Source organism: Babylonia areolata, chromosome 10 (assembly GCF_041734735.1).
Source record: "Babylonia areolata isolate BAREFJ2019XMU chromosome 10, ASM4173473v1, whole genome shotgun sequence".
NCBI classification, from domain to species: domain Eukaryota; kingdom Metazoa; phylum Mollusca; class Gastropoda; order Neogastropoda; family Buccinidae; genus Babylonia; species Babylonia areolata.
In genome coordinates, this window is record NC_134885.1 from 38,344,243 (window position 1) to 38,353,099 (window position 8,857).

General features: G+C 41.9%; 1 protein-coding gene across 3 annotated transcripts in view; it reads right to left on the reverse strand.

Annotated features, from left to right (window-relative positions):
* LOC143286581 (monocarboxylate transporter 13-like) overlaps window positions 1-8,378 on the reverse strand; it is a 36,733-nt gene extending 28,355 nt beyond the window's left edge. The window contains exon 1 of one of the 3 annotated variants that reach the window (XM_076594202.1): window positions 8,197-8,378. The gene's annotated coding sequence lies outside the window, so the exon portion shown is untranslated. Of the gene's footprint in view, window positions 1-6,224; window positions 6,353-8,192 lie in introns of those variants that run through there. The other 2 variants (XM_076594201.1, XM_076594204.1) reach the window with 2 other exon arrangements.
* Window positions 8,379-8,857: the final 479 nt, after the last annotated feature.

The following is an 8,857-nucleotide window of genomic DNA, read 5'->3' on the forward strand; positions in this document are numbered from 1 at the left end:
GTGTGTGTCAGTGTGTGTGTGTGTGTGTGTGAGTGTGTGAATGTGTGTCTGTCTGTCTGTGTGTGTGTGTGTGTGTGTGTGTGTGTGTGTGTGTGTGTGTGTGTGTGTCAGTGTGTGTCTATGTGTGTGTAGCTAGATGCCCATTGCTCCTGCGCAAATGTCAGAACCAAAAATGGAACATGTCGACTGCATGAAAAACAACGAAGGTCGACTACCAGGAACCGAAAGGCCGACTCAACAAAGTAATGAAGAAGAAGAAAAAAAAGACGTTTTAAATCTCTCTCTCTCTCTCACACACACACACACATCCCCCACCCCCTGTCTGCGCCTTTTGTCACCAGCGTGTGAATGTTTGTATCCCCTCACCCCTCCACACGTGACATTTTTTTTTTTTTCCAAATTTGTACTCTGTGCTTTCTAACTGATCCCCCTTCCTTCCCATCACCCCCCACCCCCCTCCCATCACCTCATCCTCCATCTCCATTTGACACGGGCAGAATAGCCTAGTCAATAAACAGGCCAATTTCGAACTGAGCCTCTCTCTCTCTCTCACACACTCACACACACACACGCGCGCGCAAATGCAAAGTAAGTAAATGAACCCAAACAGATGAAAGGATCACAGCACACTGAAATAACTTGATGACGTATCCCCTAACCACATCACCACCCATGCCCCGCCACACACACACACACACACACACACACACACACATTTAACATTTAACAAAATATCCTCAATCAGCAGTGGAATTGTCAGGATATTAAACAAAATTCCTCCTGCTCCACACAAACACACATTCACACACACACACACACACACACACACACACACAACCACACACACACACACACACACACACACACGTACATCGATACCAAGCCGTTAAAAATTTCGTTTAGTTTCTCATCCCCTCTCTGTCTGTCTGTCTTTCTTTCTATCTGTCTCCCTCTCTTTCTGTCTCCATCAGTAAGTGTGAAGCAACCTGAAGCTGGGTGTAGGTCGTCACACACATAGCCCAGAACAAACATGGACAAAGAGATTACACTTCGCTTTCTTCACAGCGATGACTTGTTAAAACCGTGCAAAGGAGAAGCGGTATCCTTGATGGTTAAGTTCGTTCATTTATTTATAGTCTGTTCATCTAAGATGATGATATTAAGCTGGAAGCAAATGATGTTATTATTATTATCATCATTATTATCAGTATTATCACTATTATTTGGATTATTACCATTTGGATTATTATCATTTCTATCATCAGGATGATGATTGTTATCATTAATTAGAGATCATCATTTCTGCATATTCAAATGAAAAGGGGTTGGTTGAGGTGGGAGGGGGGAGGGGGCGAAAGGGAGGGGACTGAGGAAGAGAGAGAGAGAGAGAGAGAGAGAGAGAGAGAGAGAGAGAGAGAGAGAGAGAGACAGAATAATTAAAAAAACAACAACATAAAATATCAACAACACCAACAACAATAACAAAAAAGAAATAATAATAATAATAAAATAATAAATAAATAAAATAAAACAAAACAAACAAACAAATAAATAATAATAATCGATTAATACATAAAAATACTACTACTACGAATAATAATATGTATAAGGCGCAAATTCTTGATGAAGTCAACTCCAAGCGAAAAACAAAAACAAACAAACTACATTGATGTTATAATATACCGACTGTAAGTGGTCCCCTATAAAATCTGTGGACTTTTTGAAGATGCTCGTTAAGATGCTTGCCCAAACTGGCTGGAGACTGTGTCGCAGGGCACTGGTCTTGACAATGGACTTGATGTATTAGCTCAAATATCTCGATGGATGTGTTGTTGTTGATTTCCACATGCGCTTGCAATAGTAGGTAAAATGAGAGAGAGAGAGAGAGAGAGAGAGAGAGAGAGAGAGAGAGAGAGACGAGAGGGATGAAAGACAACACGAATGTAACTTTTTTTTTCTTTCTTTCATGTTGTGCGTATGACTTTCTTTCTTTTTCTGTATAAAACAATGTTATGTTGTTTTTTTTCCTGATTTTTCAATAATTACAAATATTCTTTTGTATGTCTGTATGTCTTAAATAATGTTAAACTCGAATAAAAATGTTTATTAAAAAAACAAAAAACAACAACAAAAAAACAAAAAAACCACCACCACCAACAACAAAAAAATATGTACAGAATGCACACCGCGAAAACGAAATATGGCTGCCTATACGGAGGGTTGAAATACAAACAAGGTCATTAGTGTACAAGGTTACATATGTGTGTGTGTGTGTGTGTGTGTGTGTGTGTGTGTGTGTGTGTGTGTGTGTGTGTGTGTGTGTGTGTGTGTGTGTGTGTGTGTGTGTGTGTGTGTGTGAAACCTGAATGGATGACATGATACAAATGATGATCGCCAAAAGGCAGCTCTCACTCGGCACTCCCAAGGCAGGAAGCCTGTTGTGCAAATGACTCCGTGCTTGTAAAGCCCTTAGAACTCGGGCTCTAACAGAGGATAGGCGCTATATAAGTATCCATACGAAATAAGAAGAGAGGAAGAACATATGAGGTCCTCGATGTTTAAACCGTGCAAAGGAGATGGAAGAACAAATTGTGATCTTTGGTTTTTAAACAGTGCAAAGGATATGGAAGAACAGGTAATGTCTTTGATGTTTAAACCGTGCACATAAGAAGCGGAGTTCTTAATGTTCAAACAAAGCAAAGGAGAAGTGAGGTCCTTGATGTTCAATCAGTGCAATGGAGAAGTGAGGTACTTGATATATGAACAGTGCAAAGGAGAAGTGAGGTCTTTGATGTCTATAGAGTGCAAAAAAGAAGTGAGGTCCTTGATGTATGAACAGTGCAAAGGAGAAGTGAAGTCCTTGATGTTTGTTTAAACATTGCAAAGGAGAAGTGAGGTTCTGATGTTCAAATAGTGCAAAGGAGAAGTGAGGTCCTTGATGTTCAAACATTGCAAAGGAGAAGTGAGGTCCTTGATGTTCAAACATTGCAAAGGAGAAGTGAGGTCCTTGATGTTCAAACATTGCAAGGGAGAAGTGAGGTCCTTGATGTTCAAACATTGCAAAGGAGAAGTGAGGTCCTTGATGTTCAAACAGTGCAAAGGAGAAGTGAGGTCCTTGATGTTCAAACAGTGCAAAGGAGAAGTGAGGTCCTTGATGTTCAAACAGTGCAAAGGAGAAGTGAGGTCCTTGATGTTCAAACAGTGCAAAGAAGAAGTGAGGTCCTTGATGTTCAAACAGTGCAAAGGAGAAGTGAGGTTCTGATGTTGAAGTAGTGAAATGGAGCAGTGAGGTCCTTGATGTTCAAACAGTGCAAAGAAGAAGTGAGGTCCTTGATGCTTAAACAATGTAAAGGAAAAGTGAGGTCCTTGATGTTTAAACAGTGCAAAGAAGAAGTGAGGTCCTTGATGCTTAAACAATGTAAAGGAGAAGTGAGGTTCTTGATGTTTAAACAGTGAAAGGTGGAAGTGAGGTCCTTGATGTTCAAACAGTGAAAGGTGGAAGTGAGGTCCTTGATGTTCAAACAGTGAAAGGTGGAAGTGAGGTCCTTGATGTTCAAACAGTGCAAAGGAGAAATGAAGTCATTGATGTTCAAACAGTGCAAAGGTGAAGTGAGGTCCTTGATGTTCAAACAGTGCAAAGGAGAAGTGAGGTTCTTGATGTTTAAACAGTGCAAAGAGAAGTGAGGTCCTTGATGTTCAAACAGTGCAAAGGAGCAGTGAGGTCCTTGATGTTCAAACAGTGCAAAGGAGAAGTGAGGTCCTTGATCTTTAAACAATGTAAAGGAGAAGTGAGGTCCTTGATGCTTAAACAATGTAAAGGAGAAATGAGGTCCTTGATGTTTAAACAATGTAAAGGAGAATTGAGGTCCTTGATGCTTAAACAATGTAAAGGAGAAGTGAGGTCCTTGATGTTTGTTTAAACAGTGCAAAGAGAAGTGAGGTTCTGATGTTGAAGTAGTGAAAAGGAGCAGTGAGGTCCTTGATGTTCAAACAGTGCAAAGGAGCAGTGAGGTCCTTGATGTTCAAACAGTGCAAAGGAGAAGTGAGGTCATTGATGTTCAAACAGTGCAAAGGAGAAGTGAGGTCATTGATGTTCAAACAGTGAAAGGTGGAAGTAAGGTCCTTGATGTTTGAACTGTGAAAGGTGGAAGTGACGTCCTTGATGTTAAAACACTGCAATGAAAAATCGAGAACCTTGTTGCTTAAGTGCAAACAGTACAAAGGTTAAGTGAGACCACTTATGTTTTAAACAGTGAAAAAACAAAGAGAGCACGTTAGGTCCTTGATGTTTAAACATCGTATATACTACGTGCCATTAAAAACTGCAGACTCGGCAAACACCACAAGACATTAACACAAACACAACAGATCCGTTACATACCACGTAACATTAAAATAATAGATGTGGTACATACCATGAGACAAATTAAAAAAAAAAAATGAATGGGGTGGGGGTGGGCGTTCATATACATATACTTGTTTATAACAAAAGGGAATGCTGCACTCTGAACTGACTGGCGGTGAAAGGTTTAATTTTCCTGTCGGAGGCAAATTTATTGTATTTTTTAATGTGTGCTGGGATGGAACGCCATTTATTGTTCAGGTGAAGTCTCTACTAATGAATTGCCTCAGTAATTACCTCTCAGTGATTAACCTTTGAAATGTTGTGCACACACATGTTGCAGTGCAATGAGCTTGTCATTTGAAAGACAGCCGCCGGATGCTAGTTGTATTCGGGAAAAAGGGGAAAAAAAAGAAAAGAAAAAAAGAGAGAATAAAATAAAATAAAAGGTGGCCGGGCGCTCAGCTGGCTATGATGACTGCTTCACACACAAGCTGTATAGCAGACGCCTTTTTCGCAGCTAATCCGCGAAATCCGCTGGCAGTAATAGAGTCCTGGCCGAGCAGTTCGTGTAACTTGCATTAAATTAATAGGTGAAACATGTGATCACTGGTCACTTTCACCTGAGCCTCCTCGTGGCGATAGCCAGCAAGCTGACCACTGACTGTGTGTGTGTCAGTGTGAGTGTCGCCCCAAAGGGCAGCGTCTGGCCACATCACTGTTCTGTCTTCGTATCTTCTTTCTCTTCTTCTCTACTTATAACTATCGTAGAAATAAAACAATAGAAAACCCTTTTTGTGACTGGCCTCTATATTCCCCTGGTCTGTGTGAGGGGCTTTCTATCCTTCACTCTTTTTATCCTGTCTAATTCTTTTAATAAAGTAACTCTTTTGTAAGCTCTTTATAATATACTGCTTGGTTCACGGTTACATAAAATGAAATGAAATGAAATGAATAAATATATAAATGAATACTACATAAATAACTAAATGAATGAATGAATACATAAACTGATTAATCAATCCGTATCAGCATAAGTAACTCAAGGAGTTACTGATTAATCAAAAGATAGCATAGCACTCGACAATCGTTTGTGCGTCACTTGTATGAACGTCACCTGTATGAACGGCACTTGTATAACGTCACTTGTTTGAACGTCACTTGTATGATACCGTCAGAAGTCTTCATGTTTTCACAACAGTGACCCAGTTTATTTGAGCAACTGCAGTAACAGAGAAGTTAAAAATCATAAATGTGTGTGTGTGTGTGTGTGTGTGTGTGTGTGTGTGTGTGTGTGTGTAGTTTGTGTGTGTGTGTGTGTGTGTGTGTGTGTGTGTGTGTGTGTGTGTGTAGTTTGTGTATGTGTGTGTGTGTGTGTGTGTGTGTGTGTGTGGTTACTGATATGTTCCAGGCAATACAACTGAAACCGTCACGGTGTTTTGGTCCTCACAGAACGACTTAATATCTGACATGACTGCGCGCGCGCGCGCGGGCGTTGTTTGTGTGTGTGTGTGTGTGTGGAGCAGGAGGAATTTTGTTTCATGTCCTGAGAAATCCACTGCTGATTGAGGACATTTTGTTAAATGAGGGTTGAATGGACAGCTGGTGGAAACGGTAGATGGACACTGCGCGACGAATATGACATTACATGCAGTTCGAGCACGTTCCATGCACATACACTCACACACAGCATACACACTCTTTTCCCTGCCTAGAATCATTCTTAGTGAATAGACCTTATATCAAAGACCAACCAAACAACATACACACATTCACAAAGTGAGAGACAGACTGACACGAAGGCAATGAGAGAGAGAGACAGAGAGAGAGAGAGAGAGAGAGAGAGAGAGAGAGAGAGAGATTGATTAATATGGACACTTACATAGCACCCATCCTCGGTCGGAGACCAAACTCTGAGCGCTTTACAAACACGGGGTCATTTGCGCAACAGGCTGTCTACCTGGGTGGAGCCAATTGACGGCTGCTAATGGGCGCTCATCATTCGTTCCCTGTCTCATTCAAACAGATTTCAGGCATGCGCACATACACACTCAGACAGACACGTACCATTTTACGTGTATGGCCGTTTTGTTTATTTACCCCGCCATGTTGGCAGCCAAACTCCGTTTTTGGGGGTGTGCATGCTTGGTATGTTCTTGTTTCCATAACCCACCAAACGCCAACATGGATTACAGGATCTTAAACGTGCGTATTTGATCTTCTGCGTGCGTGTATACACACGAAGGGGGTTCAGGCACTAGTAGGTCTGCACGTATGTTGACATGGGAGATCGGAAAAATCTCCACCCATTACCCACAATGGCGCCGTCATCGAGATTCGAACCTAGGACCCTCAAATTGAACGTCCAACGCTTTAACCATTCGGCTATTGCGCCAGTCAGAGAGAGAGAGAGAGAGAGAGAGAGAGAGAGAGAGAGGCAGGCAGGCAGGCAGACAGGCAGATAGTCAGAACCTGAGGCAGACAGCGAAAGACAGCCCCGGACTGACGGACGGTGACAGAAGCTGACAGATATGGCCCTACACAGAACCAGAGGAAGCATGATTGTGATCTATTTAGTTTACGGTGACTACACCCTTACCCCCTAACCTCCCCACCACCACCACCCCCACCTACACTCCCCACATTCCAATCACAACAAGATCCATCATCCCGCCATACAAACTCCATGAAAAACCCTGCTCAGCACCACATATAATGCTCCAAATCCACCTAGTCTCACAACGAGAAAACACCAAAAACAATCCCCAAGGTCAACAAATATTACAACAGGACAGTTATCGCAATTATACAATCCTTCAAATCCACAATCTTTCAAAAAGAAAGCACCAATCACAGTCCTCAAAATCAGCAACTTCTTACAAGAAAACACTGTATGTGGAGTGATGGCCTAGAGGTAACGCGTCCGCCTAGTAAGCGAGAGAATCTGAGTGCGTTGGTTCGAATCACGGCTCGGCCGCCGATATTTTCTCCCCCTCCACAAGACCTTGAGTGGTGGTCTGAACGCTAGTCATTCGGATGAGACAATAAACCGAGGTCCCATGTGCAGCATGCACTTAGCGCACGTAAAAGAACCCACTGCAACAAAAGGGTTGTTCCTGGCAAAATTCTGTGGAAATATTCACTTCGATAGGAAAAACAAATCAAACTGTATGCAGGAAAAAATACAAAAAAATGGGTGGCGCTGCAGTGTAGCGACGCGCTCTCCCTGGGGGGAGCAGCCCCAATTTCACAGAGAAATCTGTTGTGATAAAAAAAACAACAACCCCAAAACAAAAAACAAACAAACAAACAAAAAACAAAAACAAATACAAAGTACACAATCCTTCAAATCCACATACAGTTACAACGGAAATAATAACACAAAAAACATACAGACATAGTCCTCCAAATGAACGAGAGAACACCAAATACAATCCTTCAAATCCACATAGTCTTACAGACAGAAAACACAACATACAATCCTCCGAATTCATACAGTGTTACAACGAGAAAATACCACATACAAGCCTGCAGATCCACACAGTGATGCAAAGAGAAAACGCCAAATCAACAGTGTCACAACTAGAAAGCACCACATGCAATCCTGCATATCCACACCGTGTTATAACGAGAAAGCACCAAATACAATATTCTAATTCCACATGGCATTGAATTGAGAAGACACCACATACAATCCTCAACAAAAAACAAAGAGAGAGAGAGAGAGAGAGAGAGAGAGAGAGAGAACCACAGTGCTCTAAGTCCACGTAATCTTTCAAGGAGAAAAGGACAACACACAGCCCATGCCAACAACAACCCAGTCTTTTCACACCAAGCACACGACACATACCTACCGCCGCTGTTCACTCGCGTTCTTCCAGCAACGCATCTGCCGTGTTTTATGAGTCGATGCTCTCGCTCGTCTCTTCGATTTCCACTAAAACGAATGCACACACACACACACACACACACACACACACACACAGAGCAGAAGCAGCAACACACACAAAACACACATACACGTCCACAGAGCTGCGTACACACAAGCATAACACACACACACACACACACACACACAAACGCGCGCGCGCGCGCGAGCGTGGCTATGGAAAGCTGTTCGGGACTGGCTGTGCGAAGGTGCATGAGGCAGACTTCTGTCAGCTTGCAGTTAGACACATTACGCACGCACTGGCTATTGCGGTACGATATTACTAGGGGGGGGGGGGGGGGGGGAAAGCCTTCTATGAAGTTTCTGAAAACATTTTTTTATCTACACCGAAACACAATGTCAAATATGCTAGTAGGAGAAACAGGTATATTTCCCATTTCAGTTCTTGAAAGTGTAGATTAGTGCGTTTTTGTTCAGGATTAATTGACGATGCAACTGATAAATTATCATGTAAAGCATAGTCTGCTTTATACAAATTATTTTCATATAAAGATTTTCCAACAAAGTGGCTAATTTTCATCGAGAATATTTTGATTAACAGCGGTTGTGACTGTATTTGGTTTTCA